This window comes from Zingiber officinale, chromosome 6A (assembly GCF_018446385.1).
Source record: "Zingiber officinale cultivar Zhangliang chromosome 6A, Zo_v1.1, whole genome shotgun sequence".
NCBI lineage: Eukaryota > Viridiplantae > Streptophyta > Magnoliopsida > Zingiberales > Zingiberaceae > Zingiber > Zingiber officinale.
The window spans coordinates 59107169-59115922 of NC_055997.1; the positions used below are offsets into that span (position 1 = coordinate 59107169).

Below are 8754 nucleotides of genomic sequence, written 5' to 3' on the forward strand. Positions count from 1 at the left end.
CAACCTCTATCTTACTGGGGTCTACCATGATACCATCTTTAGAGATGATGTGACCCAGAAAGGATACCTAATCGAGCCATAATTCACATTTCGTGAACTTAGCGTTTAGCTGGTTCTGCTGAAGGGTCTGCAGTACTATCTTCAGGTGCTAATGAAGAAATCATGCTTTTAAAAGATGCTAATGAAATACATGCTGATGATCATACTGAAAATGATAAAACATGGCATATGAACATATAAGTCATGCCAATCAAGCTCTGAACATAAAGCTATTTACTATATCAATAAGAAAACTAAACTGAATCTGAGTTGTATTCACATATCTGGTTTGTGAAGTTTGAAAACTATTTATATAAATAGATAAAAATAATAAACATGCTGCTGATGGGCCCGACAACTGTACTTGCTATGCACGCATCCCTAACTAGGCCCGAGGTAGCAAGTCCCGAATCTAGTAGGGTTACAAGGTTATCTAAACCTAGGGATGACTATGGGAGCCCAACTCAAGGACAACTGAGAGTCCAGTACATTGTCACTGATAAAAGTAAAATACTGTTTATAAACTGATTTATCTTATCTTGCTTTTACTAGGTTATCTGAACCTAGAGTTAGGTTATCTGAACCTAGAGGCGACTATGAGAGCCCACCCATTGGACCGTAGTCCCATATATACTGAAGAAAGACTAAGTATGCTATTTAAAATGCTTCTATGGCATTTAACTGAGCTATTAAAATGCCTCCTATAACATATAACTGTACTAGGCATTTTATCGAGCACTTGGTGTGCTCTAATTCTGCATATGGCTACGCTAAGATCATAAAAGCGAACAAGGACCATGAAAGCATACGATTAACTACTTATACTGCAGGTGAGGGGTTACTTACATCCTATGCTAGTTTTCTTACAAATCCGATCGCTAGGTTTCCGGAGACGAAGATCGTTTCGGCGATCCTCTTACGTCTACGCTTCCTTCTCGCGGAGGGGAGCGTCCTCGTATCGGAGACGTCGCCGGAAGGTGCTCCTACGACCTTAGGGATGGAACCCTAGGCTTCTTGGGCTTTGTGCGCCGAGAGAGTGCGGGAGAGGGAGAGGGGTCGACGGTGAGGGTGAGGGAAAAGTGTCGTTCCAAAATAATAATCCCCACTTAAATTTCCTATTTATATTAAGTGATTAATACACCCCAACTAAACCTTAAATATAATTGTTCTCCTCTTCTTTCAGCACACCCCTGCTGGGGCTCCTTGGTTACTAGAATCACTCTATAAGTCATAGGGTCCATAGGTCTCGGGTTCAATTCTCGCTTAGGCTATTTTACGTTTTTATTTAATTTTGCTACTTCTGCTACTCCAAAAATTCCATAAAAATATTCTAAAATTCCATAAAAATAACAGAATATTTCTAAAATTTATTTTGAGAATTTTCGGGCATTACAGTTTTCTAAAAGAGAAACTATTTCTCTAGAAATACAGCATGCCTTGAAACAAACACCTTTGTCCCAATGGATGATAGAATTGGTAACCCCTAGTTTTCTTAGGGTGACCAATAAATATATACTTATCAGACTTATCGTCTAGCTTATTTGATATAGTCCTCTTTACATAAGCAAGCAACGCCATATCTTTAAATAAGATATAAGGTTTTTTACTTGTTCATTTCATAAATGGAGTAGTAGGGATTGCCCAAGTTAGAACTCTATTTAGCATGTAAATTGTTGTCTAGAGTGTGTAACCCCTAAAGGATTTGAGAAGACTTGCATGATTCATCATAACCTATCCATGTCCAATAAGGTTTGGTTTTGCCTTTTTGACACACCACTACAAGAAAAAAGCCTAACAACAACTGTTTTTCACCGTTGTCATAGCCCCTTTCGGATTGTTGTTAAATGCCGTGTTGTTAAAGAGGATGCCCAAAGACAACAGTTTTTAACCGTTGTCTTTGAAGACAGTTTTACAACGGTAAAAAATCGTTGTCTTTTCATTCAACGACAACAGTTGTTCACCGTTGTCTTTGAGCGTATGCCTTTAATAATAGGCTCTTCAACAACAGTTTTGAACTGTCTACGACAACGGCTAAAAACTGTTGTCTTTTTTGCCAATGACAACGGTTAAAAACCATTGTCTTTTTAGCGAACAATGTTATTTAACATCAGTTTGACAATGATTTTTCACCGTTATCTTTTAACTCTATTGACAACAGTTTGACATATTTAAACTGATGTCTTTGGGTACAATATACAACATTTTGACAATAAATAAAAAACTTATTAATCTTTTCCTACTCAACGATTTATAAAAAACATCATCATCCAGTGCAAATTTCATTGATAGAAAACCTACAATCCAAACATAATCATCCAGTGCAAATTTCATTAAAGTACCAAACATCATTAAAGTACCAATCATCAACATTCAAACATCACAAAAGTTTACAAAACTTAATAGTACCCATAACAATATATCACACATATATATAAAGTCCAAAATATCTTGTTTTGTTGGATCAAATCTTCTCTACCTGTGCATCTTCTAAACAGCCTGTGAATCTTCTAAACACCATATCGAGAACTGCAGCCTTTTCTGGTTTCTCCTCCCTCCTAGCTTCTCTTTTCTTCTCCTTTCTGGGTACGGGGTCATTATCTTTTCCCTGAGGTAAATAGCATATGATTGCAAGTTAAGTCATTTCCCAGGAGTAAATGGCATAAAGATGATGATGACAAAGATGCTGTACACAATTGAATATGATAACAATACTTCTTTCTAGGCACAAACTAAAATTACTGCATACCTCACTTTCAGTTCAAGTTATCTACAAAATATCATTGATCAAGAACCTACAATCCAAACATCATCATCCAAACATCATTAAAGTACCAAACATCAACATCCAAACATCACCAAAGTTTACAAAACTAAATAGTACCCATAACAATATATCACACATATATATGTCAAAGTATATTATTTTGTTGGATCAAATCTTCTCTACTTGTGCATCTTCTAAACACCCTTTTACTTCCTTTGAAAATAAAAATCACATGATTTTAATCCAATTCAACAACAACAAGTCTAGCTAGTCTCCAGTAATATAGAGCTTTAGAGTTTGCAAAGTATATAACAAAAACTGGCTAACAAGGTTTGTTACTTTATTCATTGTGATATACTCTAAATTAAACTTCTCATACAGTATTTTCATTTAGTAGATCCTAAAAATTAGAGGTTGGTTTCCTATGTTGAAACATTGCCAATTTGTTTCAATTTAACTGAATATTATCAGTGTCAAATGCAATAAGATGAACTCATGTATATACCTATTCATAAATATGATCTTGTATGCATTCAGCTATCTAAGAGCACACTTCATCAATTTCTTCTTGAGAGTACTCCGCTTTTGTGAACTGTGAACACACATAAATTATATGATCTTAAAGAACAAAATATAATTAATTGGAAAAAATAATAACTAAATAACTTCTAATTATTTGAGAAGATAAAGATAATATTACTATCGATGGTAGTGTATCCCCCTCGATCATTGCAATTTCTTCAGTAATTTGTCTCATAAATCTCATCACGTAATAACCTCATTGTTTCACATCTGGCTGCCTAGGAGCCTACGTTAAAGGCAATTCATATTGTTAATGATAAATATACACATACCTTGATTGATTGAAATAGAAGTACCCATACCTTGATTACTTCCCATTGTACATGCTTTCTTCCTTTCCTTCCATTGTTCGAATTAAACAATCTTAGCGCCCTTCATATATACATTCAACATAGTTGATATATAAGTGTTTTATGACTAAATTAAATACATAATAAAAAGCATATATAAACTCACATTTCCACAACATATTTTCAATCTTCATCACGAATGCGATGACTTAAAGAATCCAACAAGTAAACAATCTCCTTATGAGGTTTAATGACAGTCAAATTCCAATGGACACTACACACAAATACAAAATTAGTGCATACAATTCACTAAAATAGTCAATTGAAAATGATATTAAAGATGTTCATTACCCATTGCAAGTTGGCACCAAAACTAATTGATTAATTGATGCACCACTCATCCAATCTGCTAAAAAACTCGCCCTCTGGTTCAACCGTTCAGTTTTACCTATTTTGTCTTGTGTGGTTTTTTGAAAGTTTGGGATGCTGTGCGGATTTACAAATATGAATTTATCAATCTTACTTTCATTTACCAATTTTTTATAAAGATGCCTGCCATTTCAAATAAATTAGAACTACATTAGATATTAAATACTGAACTAATAAAGTATGTGCTTCTTATATACTAAATTAAAAAAAGAACAAACAAAGTTTAAGGTAATTCGAAGACTTACCATATGTAAACAACCACACAATTTCCTGAAATTGGCTCCAAGTGATACAAAGAACTAATGTCCTCAAGATGCAAGTTCAGTTCATAATCATCTTGAAATACCTCATGATCTGAAAAAATTGACAATTTCCTTCCATTCTCAAGAGCACACTTACAATAACAATACACCATGCACAATGATCTTGGCACACTTGATGACAAAGTCTGGTTATTTTCTACATGAGTCGTTTTCTTCATTTGACGCTTCTAATAATTGTAATTGTAAACTTTTTAGATAGATGCAATACTAAATAGTTTCACAGATATTTACTTTGAAATATTATCTTAGATGTACATTTTTTCGTAGCATTAGCAGGTGTTTTGGCCAAGCCACATGGGTTCCAACAGCATCACCAATAGTTTCACATTCATTGGGAATCGGAACTGGCAAATATGCTGATTTTTGCATTGCTTCATCGATGGATACACGCATACAATTCTTGGGTAACGGAACACCATGGAGAGAGTGATTAACTCCATTGACCTCAACAACTGTTCCATATGCAACAATGTCTGTGCTAGAATCCAATGTCAAAATAACTGATTTACCCTAAAAGATAAATAGTTGTGTCATTGAATTATACTAACTCTTTATTTTAATAATAAATATAACCACAACTTATATACCTGTAAAGCAACTTCTTTATCCACAACTTGCATTTTGACATCAATGAACTCTTCATAACTGGGGAAAGTCTTATCGATGTTTAGTTTATTGTCATTTTGTTGAGGTAACTTTACCGAGCAACTTCCTTTGTCATCAATGTCACTGCCCCATGCACCCTTTTTGTAAACAATTGCTTCAAGTTTTTGAATGCGTGTATCTTGTTCTTGAATTAATTTTGTAGCCTCCACCAACTCTCTCTTTTGCTCAGTCATTAGCTCTCTATCAACATCGTCAGTCTTCCATCTACTAACATTAAAGAACAATGTTGGAGTGATATGACCTCCAACAGCCCTCACACGTGCACTATGTTCTCTTGAATTGAGTGCTTTGGTAAGAATATCTTCTTTTGTCCCATTAATTTCGAGTGTACTCTCACACTTCTGTTGTATATAATCATCCTGTCATCCAAATAAAAAAAATTACTTTAAAAGGTTTTATTGAAATACAATAATTGATTTTTACTCATAGCTTCTCACAATCTTGTCTATTGTTTGTTTCAACTCTTGGGCATCAAATTTCCCTTCTTTATTAACCCTTCCTTTCTTCCAAATAATAGCTCTATTGATTTCATCATCGTCACATAATTCATTTGCCTAAGAACAAGAATAATTGAATGATATATGTTAAATAAGAATGATTATTAAATGCTAAAAAAAACGTTATACGAATTTTATAAGAAAAATATACTTATTATTTCTTCAGCATATCGTGCATATTCTTTACGAGCAAGGCGATGGGGGTATATGTTCTTCTTTCTTTTCTCCTTCTGTTGTTCACTTAGTTTCTAGTCAAGTGAAACATTCCACATATCAAATTTACTAATTCATCATTTACCTTAATATCTACTTATTTTGATAGAACAAAAGACTAAACTTACAATAAACTCGTCAGACATGCGAGTCATGACAAAAGAAATCCAATCATCTCTTGCAAGACCATAGCCACTAGGTGGTTCATCCAAATCTTCAAGTTTGTCAAGCTTCTTCGAAATGAATGTCTGAGTGAGATGGGATTTAAACTGATGCCACTTATTACTTGCTGAATTCAAACATCCCTTCTTCCAACTTGGGGGAACATCATATGTCAGCTATAAAACACAATTGGGAATACAATAAACTGATTAGTACCTATATTCATCATTGACACCATAAGCAAACACAATTTCTAGAAAATGTTCTAGCATTGAAACAACACACACATTCATTAAGTTTAAGGCATTCTCATCATTGAGTGTTTTGTATTATCCATGCACTAAATGAGATTTAGTAGTACAGTAATTCTCTACAGAAATCAAAGACAGAAAATGACTTCCTTATAAAGGAAGTAGAGTCACATGTTGCTAATGCTGAAACAAAGCTAGCAGAACTAAGTACAAATAAAAAACCCCACTGATATAGAAAAAGAACATACTGAGGGATCTAAAGTTGAAATGGAACAAGGAGAATCACAAACAACAGAAGAACAACCTACTGAAGCATACGAAGCTGAAAGAAAGGAAACAGAACCTTGTGAAATTGAAGAACCTTCAACTGAACTATCTAAACTTGAAATGAATGTAGCAGAGCAACTTGTAATAGAAAACCAATCTTTAACTTGTATATATAAAATTCATACTGTTGAATGCTGGAGTAGCAAGAACAGCAGGCAATTCATACTGTTTTACTATCTTTAACTCATCTTTTCATTCATGCCATGATATGACAATTAAATTTTACAACATGATAATTGACCAGAATTTCTTTAACTTACTTACATTAACTGATTCCCATATCAATTCTTTAACTTCATTTGGAACTTGTTTCCACGTCTTGTAAGATATCTTGACCTTTTCTCGAGCAAGCAAGACAATGTAACTTTGCATTTCAATAGCAGCTTCTCCTACTGGCTGTCCAAGTTTATTAAATCTTACCTCCTTTCGAATTCCTTGAACCCTTTGTTTAGTAAGCTTATCCAGATGGGTACGACCTCTAGATGTTCTTGTTGTTTTAGTGTCTGTAGATTCCAGCGTTGTCTTAACCTCTAAACCGTTGTTAGTGGATGTAGATGCAATTTTTTCTTTGCCCTTCCCAATCGTTGCAGGTTGTCCTATTCTCTTGCTTGAAGCATGAATTGTGTCATCACCATCAGATTTGATTTTAAGTTTTCCAAAGGATGCCATAGAGCTCAAATTTAATCTATTGATAAAAAAGTGAAACAACATATCAATATTTAAAAAAAATACACAATAAGAAATTCACCTACAAAAGAAAATCAACATACATAGATAAAAATTTGAAATACCATAATGTGCACAAAATCATATTCAAAAACAAGATACATATCAATATTGTCTACAAACATATCTTCAAAAGAAAAATATAATTGGTTAAACATTTTCAACACAAGTCCCATCACAATCTTCACGAAGGCATTGGGGTTCATTGTCATATACTCCATAAGCATCCATTGATGGTAATTCTCTGGTAAAAGATTGATAGTGGACTATAGTGTCTTCCAATTCATCCCCATTTGCGTATTCAAATGATTCTCTAGTAGGAGTTGCAAGTACAATACTCCATACAGGATCTTCAGGATCTTCAATATAAAATACTTGCTTCGCTTGACTTCCCAAGATAAAAGAATCTGATTTGAATCCAATTCGTTTCAAATTTACCAATGTGAAACCAAGATCATCTACTTTTATACCATTATTATTCTCCACCCAATTACATTTGAACATTGGAATTTGAAATTTGTGGTAATCAAGTAACCATATTTCTTCAATAACTCCATAAAAAATCATGTCCAACACAATTGGATTTTTATCCTTTGCACTGGCAACTTGCATTGTCTTTGCGACTAAGCTTACTCCAGAGTTTTGAGAAACTTGTACATCATCACGTTCTTTCGTAGCATAAGTAATCCCATCAATCAAATAACTAGAATACTTTAACACTTTCTTGCTAGGTCCACGCGCTATCCACTTTAATCTTTCAGATATTTGAAGGGTCGAATGGTCAACCGCACGTTCAACCTATAGTTAACAATATAATAAAATTTAAATTTTTGTGTAAGATACCAAGAGTTGTATGTATGCTAATACATAGTAGTTTTGGAACGTACAATATCATGCAACCAGTTAATAAATGTTTGGTTATGCTCATCTTGTAGCCACTTTTTGGACTTAGATTTCTGAGGAAATCTTGCTCTCAACTCCACCATGTGTGCCCTAATAGAATTATTTTAAATAAATAAACTAATAGAATGAATTCAAATTGCATAAAAGTATTGATAAGTTAGAGAACATACTCGATATAAGGATCAATCTCATCATCATTCGTCAATATGTAAAGATGTGCTTGTTGCAACTCATCATGCCTAGCGGAGTGCATAAATTCTATTTTGTGATGACTTGATGGTATCCCAATTGTGTGGACATTAGATAGATAGTCTGAGCAAAATTCGACAGCCTCTTCAGCAATATAACATTCGGCTATACACCCTTCAGGCCGATTGTGATTGCGTACATAACCTTTCAAAATCTTCATGTATCTTTCAAATGGGTACATGTGTCTATACCAAATGGATCCACACAATTTGACCTCTCGCACGAGATGAACAGTTAAATGAATCATTATATCAAAAAATGAAGGAGGGAAATACTTTTCAAGCAAACACAATATCATTACAATCTCTCTTTGCAAGTCATCCATCTTTAAGA

At 33.9% G+C, this 8754-nt stretch overlaps 1 long non-coding RNA gene across 1 annotated transcript; it reads right to left on the minus strand.

Moving 5' to 3' along the window:
• Positions 1-3375: 3375 nt before the first annotated feature.
• Positions 3376-3769, minus strand: LOC121993989. Its single transcript, XR_006115523.1, has 3 exons — positions 3688-3769; positions 3504-3611; positions 3376-3395 (listed from the first exon to the last, which is right to left on the minus strand). It is a non-coding gene; the product is annotated as an uncharacterized LOC121993989 (long non-coding RNA).
• Positions 3770-8754: the final 4985 nt, after the last annotated feature.